The sequence below is a fragment of the Pseudophryne corroboree genome, chromosome 11 (genome assembly GCF_028390025.1).
Source record: "Pseudophryne corroboree isolate aPseCor3 chromosome 11, aPseCor3.hap2, whole genome shotgun sequence".
Lineage (NCBI taxonomy): Eukaryota > Metazoa > Chordata > Amphibia > Anura > Myobatrachidae > Pseudophryne > Pseudophryne corroboree.
This window is the reverse complement of record NC_086454.1, coordinates 168,933,689-168,941,108: the sequence shown is the minus strand read 5'-3', so window position 1 is coordinate 168,941,108 and position 7,420 is coordinate 168,933,689. Positions and strand designations below refer to the sequence as shown.

Sequence of the window (7,420 nt, the reverse complement as noted above, 5' to 3'; positions counted from 1 at the left end):
GTATACTCGTAACTAGTATGTATGTATAAAGAAAGAAAAAAAAACCACGGTTAGGTGGTATATACAATTATGGACGGGCTGCCGAGTGCCGACACAGAGGTAGCCACAGCCGTGAACTACCGCACTGTACTGTGTCTGCTGCTAATATAGACTGGTTGATAAAGAGATAGTATACTACTAATATTATATATACTGGTGGTCAGGTCACTGGTCACTAGTCACACTGGCAGTGGCACTCCTGCAGCAAAAGTGTGCACTGTTTTAATATAATATTATGTACTCCTGGCTCCTGCTATAACCTATAACTGGCACTGCAGTAGTGCTCCCCAGTCTCCCCCACAATTATAAGCTGTGTGAGCTGAGCAGTCAGACAGATATATAATATATATAGATGATGCAGCACACTGGCCTGAGCCTGAGCAGTGCACACAGATATGGTATGTGACTGACTGAGTCACTGTGTGTATCGCTTTTTTCAGGCAGAGAACGGATATATTAAATAAACTGCACTGTGTGTCTGGTGGTCACTAACTATATAATATATTATGTACTCCTGGCTCCTGCTATAACCTATAACTGGCACTGCAGTAGTGCTCCCCAGTCTCCCCCACAATTATAAGCTGTGTGAGCTGAGCAGTCAGACAGATAATCAGATATATATAATATTATATATAGATAATAGATGATGCAGCACACTGGCCTGAGCCTGAGCAGTGCACACAGATATGGTATGTGACTGAGTCACTGTGTGCTGTGTATCGCTTTTTTCAGGCAGAGAACGGATTATAAATAAAACTGGTGGTCACTATCAGCAAAACTCTGCACTGTACTGAGTACTCCTAATGCTCCCCAAAATTAGTAAATCAAGTGTCTCTCTAATCTATTCTAAACGGAGAGGATGCCAGCCACGTCCTCTCCCTATCAATCTCAATGCACGTGTGAAAATGGCGGCGACGCGCGGCTCCTTATATAGAATCCGAGTCTCGCGATAGAATCCGAGCCTCGCGAGAATCCGACAGCGTCATGATGACGTTCGGGCGCTCTCGGGTTAACCGAGCAAGGCGGGAAGATCCGAGTCGCTCGGACCCGTGAAAAAAAACATGAAGTTCGTGCGGGTTCGGATTCAGAGAAACCGAACCCGCTCATCTCTAGTGCTAACTATTACACCATGAAACTTCTCTTCTAACACAACATATACAACTTTCTCTTAGAGTGTGAGATCTTATTTTCTACAAGTTACAGGAATAATAATCAGAGAGATAAGTATTACATTGTATTTACAGAAAAAAAGCCATTAGGACCTACCAAATTTTGATACAGATTATAGGTTTCAGAGTCCAGAATTGTTAACAGCACACAATGAAACCTCATTCATATGGTAGCATGTACATTTTTTGTCAGAGTATAAGATTCTTAGTGGATACATTTTATTGGAATTAAATGACAGATAAACCTGTCTCTCAGTGTGTAAGATTCTTAATTTTGCAATTTATAGATATTTTCTTTCTCAGAGATATTAACTGTATTGTACTTACAACAAAACCAATAGAACCTACCAAGATGTAAATATAGATCATGGATTCAGAGTCCAAAATGTTTACCAATATACCATGAAACCTCATCCATTAGGGAGCATCTAAATATTTTTATAAGAATGTACTCTCAGAGAGATATGAAATGAATGGTACTTACAAAAAACCAATAGGACCTACCAAGATTTAAATACAGATCACTGTATTCAAAGATCAGAGTGGAGTGGTTACCAATACACCAAGAAACCACATTCATTAGGGAACATCTAAACATTTTTTTCTAAAATGTTAGATTCTTCGAAGACACATTTTATTGAAGTTATTGTACATATATTAACATCAATGCTTATTTGGATTACACAGTAAAATTCATATAATTACAAACATTTCTATAACTACCTTTTTTTTAGATTTTAGTACATTTTTACAATAATCAGTAATTTAAAAAAAATGTATTATATGTATAAAAAAGAAAAGTTTTTGTCAATCAAGGACTTAAACTGAAGGTACTAAAATGCACCTGGTCCCACCGAGATTTGAACTCAATTTACTGGATTCAGAGTACAGAGTGCTAACCATAACACCATGGAATATCCCTTCTAATAACACATATAAAACTTTCTCTCAGAGTGTAAGATCTTTATTTCTACAAGATACAGAAATATTCATTCAGAGAGATATGTACTACATTGTATTTACAAATAAAACCATTAGGACCTACCAATTTGTATATACAGATTATTAGTTTCAGAGTCCAGAATTGTTAACAGTACACCATGAAAGCTCATTCATATGGTGGCATGTAAAAAATGTTCTCACAGTGTAAGATTCTTAGAGGTTACATTTTATTGGAATTATATTACCGATAAACCTGTCTCTCAGTGTGTATGATTCTTAATTTATGCAATTTATAGATATTTTCTTTCTCAGAGATATGAACTGCATAATACTTACAAAAAAACAATAGGACCTACCAAGATGTAAATACAAATCATGGATTCAGAGTCCAAAATGGTTACAAATACACCAGGAAACCTCATTCATGAGGCAGCATTTAAACAGTTTTTATTAGAATGTACTCTCAGAGAAATATAAACTGAACGGTACTTACAAAAAACCAATAGGACCTACCAAGATTTAATACAGATCACTGGATTCAAAGATCCGAGTGGTTACCAATACACCAAGAAACTTCATTCATGAGGGAGAGCTAAACATTTTTTTCTAAAATGTTAGATTCTTAGAAGACACATTTTATTGCAATTATTGTACATATATTTACATCAACGCTTATTTAGGTTATATAGTAAAATTCATATAATTACATACATTTCTATAACTACCTTTTTTTAGCTTTTAGTACATATTTACAAAAATCAGTGATTTAAAAAAATTATTATATGTATGAAAAAGAAGACTTTCTGTCAATCAAGAACTTAAACTGAAGGTACTAAAACACATCAGGTCCCACCGAGATTTGAACTCGGATCGCTGGATTCAGAGCCCAGAGTGCTAACCATTACACCATGAAACCTCTCTTCTAACACAACATATACAACTTTCTCTTAGAGTGTGAGATCTTATTTTCTACAAGTTACAGGAATAATAATCAGAGAGATAAGTATTACATTGTATTTACAAAAAAAAGCCATTAGGACCTACCAAATTTTTATACAGATTATAGGTTTCAGAGTCCTGAATTGTTAACAGCACACAATTAAACCTCATTCATATGGTAGCATGTACATTTTTTGTCAGAGTATAAGATTCTTAGTGGATACATTTTATTGGAATTAAATGACAGATAAACCTGTCTCTCAGTGTGTAAGATTCTTAATTTATGCAATTTATAGATATTTTCTTTCTCAGAGATATTAACTGTATTGTACTTACAACAAAACCAATAGAACCTACCAAGATGTAAATATAGATCATGGATTCAGAGACCAAAATGTTTACCAATATACCATGAAACCTCATCCATTAGGGAGCATCTAAATATTTTTATAAGAATGTACTCTCAGAGAGATATGAACTGAATGGTGCTTACAAAAAACCAATAGGACCTACCAAGATTTAAATACAGATCACTGTATTCAAAGATCAGAGTGGAGTGGTTACCAATACACCAAGAAACCACATTCATTAGGGAACATCTAAACATTTTTTTCTAAAATGTTAGATTCTTAGAAGACACATTTTATTGAAGTTATTGTATAAAATGTATACATATATTAACATCAATGCTTATTTGGATTACACAGTAAAATTCATATAATTACAAACATTTCTATAACTACCTTTTTTTTAGATTTTAGTACATTTTTACAATAAACAGTAATTTTAAAAAAATGTATTATATGTATAAAAAAGAAAAGTTTTTGTCAATCAAGGAATTAAACTTTGTACGAAAATGCACCAGGTCCCACCGAGATTTGAACTCAATTTACTGGATTCAGAGTACAGAGTGCTAACCATAACACCATGGAATATCCTTTCTAATAACACATATAAAACTTTCTCTCAGAGTGTAAGATCTTTATTTCTACAAGATACAGAAATATTCATTCAGAGAGATATGTACTACATTGTATTTACAAATAAAACCATTAGGACCTACCAATTTGTATATACAGATTATTAGTTTCAGAGTCCAGAATTGTTAACAGTACACCATGAAAGCTCATTCATATGGTGGCATGTAAAAAATGTTCTCACAGTGTAAGGTTCTTAGAGGTTACATTTTATTGGAATTATATTACCGATAAACCTGTCTCTCAGTGTGTATGATTCTTAATTTATGCAATTTATAGATATTTTCTTTCTCAGAGATATGAACTGCATAATACTTACAAAAAAACAATAGGACCTACCAAGATGTAAATACAAATCATGGATTCAGAGTCCAAAATGGTTACAAATACACCCGGAAACCTCATTCATGAGGAAGCATTTAAACAGTTTTTATTAGAATGTACTCTCAGAGAAATATAAACTGAACGGTACTTACAAAAAACCAATAAGACCTACCAAGATTTAAATACAGATCACTGGATTCAAAGATCCGAGTGGTTACCAATGCACCAAGAAACTTCATTCATGAGGGAGAGCTAAACATTTTTTTCTAAAATGTTAGATTCTTAGAAGACACATTTTATTGCAATTATTGTACATATATTTACATCAACGCTTATTTGGGTTATATAGTAAAATTCATATAATTACATACATTTCTATAACTACCTTTTTTTAGCTTTTAGTACATATTTACAAAAATCAGTGATTTAAAAAAATTATTATATGTATGAAAAAGAAGACTTTCTGTCAATCAAGAACTTAAACTGAAGGTACTAAAACACATCAGGTCCCACCGAGATTTGAACTCGGATCGCTGGATTCAGAGCCCAGAGTGCTAACCATTACACCATGAAACCTCTCTTCTAACACAACATATACAACTTTCTCTTAGAGTGTGAGATCTTATTTTCTACAAGTTACAGGAATAATAATCAGAGAGATAAGTATTACATTGTATTTACAAAAAAAAGCCATTAGGACCTACCAAATTTTTATACAGATTATAGGTTTCAGAGTCCAGAATTGTTAACAGCACACAATGAAACCTCATTCATATGGTAGCATGTACATTTTTTGTCAGAGTATAAGATTCTTAGTGGATACATTTTATTGGAATTAAATGACAGATAAACCTGTCTCTCAGTGTGTAAGATTCTTAATTTATGCAATTTATAGATATTTTCTTTCTCAGAGATATTAACTGTATTGTACTTACAACAAAACTAATAGAACCTACCAAGATGTAAATATAGATCATGGATTCAGAGTCCAAAATGTTTACCAATATACCATGAAACCTCATCCATTAGGGAGCATCTAAATATTTTTATAAGAATGTACTCTCAGAGAGATATGAACTGAATGGTGCTTACAAAAAACCAATAGGACCTACCAAGATTTAAATACAGATCACTGTATTCAAAGATCAGAGTGGAGTGGTTACCAATACACCAAGAAACCACATTCATTAGGGAACATCTAAACATTTTTTTCTAAAATGTTAAATTCTTAGAAGACACATTTTATTGAAGTTATTGTATAAAATGTATACATATATTAACATCAATGCTTATTTGGATTACACAGTAAAATTCATATAATTACAAACATTTCTATAACTACCTTTTTTTTAAGATTTTAGTACATTTTTACAATAATCAGTAATTTAAAAAAAATGTATTATATGTATAAAAAAGAAAAGTTTTTGTCAATCAAGGAATTAAACTTTGTACGAAAATGCACCTGGTCCCACCAAGATTTGAACTCAATTTACTGGATTCAGAGTACAGAGTGCTAACCATAACACCATGGAATATCCCTTCTAATAACACATATAAAACTTTCTCTCAGAGTGTAAGATCTTTATTTCTACAAGATACAGAAATATTCATTCAGAGAGATATGTACTACATTGTATTTACAAATAAAACCATTAGGACCTACCAATTTGTATATACAGATTATTAGTTTCAGAGTCCAGAATTGTTAACAGTACACCATGAAAGCTCATTCATATGGTGGCATGTAAAAAATGTTCTCACAGTGTAAGATTCTTAGAGGTTACATTTTATTGGAATTATATTACCGATAAACCTGTCTCTCAGTGTGTATGATTCTTAATTTATGCAATTTATAGATATTTTCTTTCTCACAGATGTGAACTGCATAATACTTACAAAAAAACAATAGGACCTACCAAGATGTAAATACAAATCATGGATTCAGAGTCCAAAATGGTTACAAATACACCAGGAAACCTCATTCATGAGGAAGCATTTAAACAGTTTTTATTAGAATGTACTCTCAGAGAAATATAAACTGAACGGTACTTACAAAAAAACAATAGGACCTACCAAGATTTAAATACAGATCACTGGATTCAAAGATCCGAGTGGTTACCAATACACCAAGAAACTTCATTCATGAGGGAGAGCTAAACATTTTTTTCTAAAATGTTAGATTCTTAGAAGACACATTTTATTGCAATTATTGTACATATATTTACATCAACGCTTATTTGGGTTATATAGTAAAATTCATATAATTACATACATTTCTATAACTACCTTTTTTTTTAGCTTTTAGTACATATTTACAAAAATCAGTGATTAAAAAAATTATTATATGTATGAAAAAGAAGACTTTCTGTCAATCAAGAACTTAAACTGAAGGTACTAAAACACATCAGGTCCCACCGAGATTTGAACTCAGATCGCTGGATTCAGAGCCCAGAGTGCTAACCATTACACCATGAAACTTCTCTTCTAACACAACATATACAACTTTCTCTTAGAGTGTGAGATCTTATTTTCTACAATTTACAGGAATAATAATCAGAGAGATAAGTATTACATTGTATTTACAGAAAAAAAGCCATTAGGACCTACAAAATTTTTATACAGATTATAGGTTTCAGAGTCCAGAATTGTTAACAGCACACAATGAAACCTCATTCATATGGTAGCATGTACATTTTTTGTCAGAGTATAAGATTCTTAGTGGATACATTTTATTGGAATTAAATGACAGATAAACCTGTCTCTCAGTGTGTAAGATTCTTAATTTATGCAATTTAAAGATATTTTCTTTCTCAGAGATATTAACTGTATTGTACTTACAACAAAACCAATAGAACCTACCAAGATGTAAATATAGATCATGGATTCAGAGTTCAAAATGTTTACCAATATACCATGAAACCTCATCCATTAGGGAGCATCTAAATATTTTTATAAGAATGTACTCTCAGAGAGATATGAACTGAATGGTACTTACAAAAAACCAATAGGACCTACCAAGATTTAAATACA

The 7,420-nt window shown here is 32.3% G+C and overlaps 2 non-coding genes across 2 annotated transcripts; both read right to left on the bottom strand.

The window, feature by feature from the left end:
• Window positions 1-2,994: 2,994 nt before the first annotated feature.
• Window positions 2,995-3,066, bottom strand: TRNAQ-CUG (transfer RNA glutamine (anticodon CUG)). The gene has a single exon. It is a non-coding gene; the product is annotated as a tRNA-Gln (tRNA).
• A 1,828-nt stretch (window positions 3,067-4,894) lies between these two features.
• TRNAQ-CUG (transfer RNA glutamine (anticodon CUG)) lies at window positions 4,895-4,966 on the bottom strand. The gene has a single exon. It is a non-coding gene; the product is annotated as a tRNA-Gln (tRNA).
• Window positions 4,967-7,420: the final 2,454 nt, after the last annotated feature.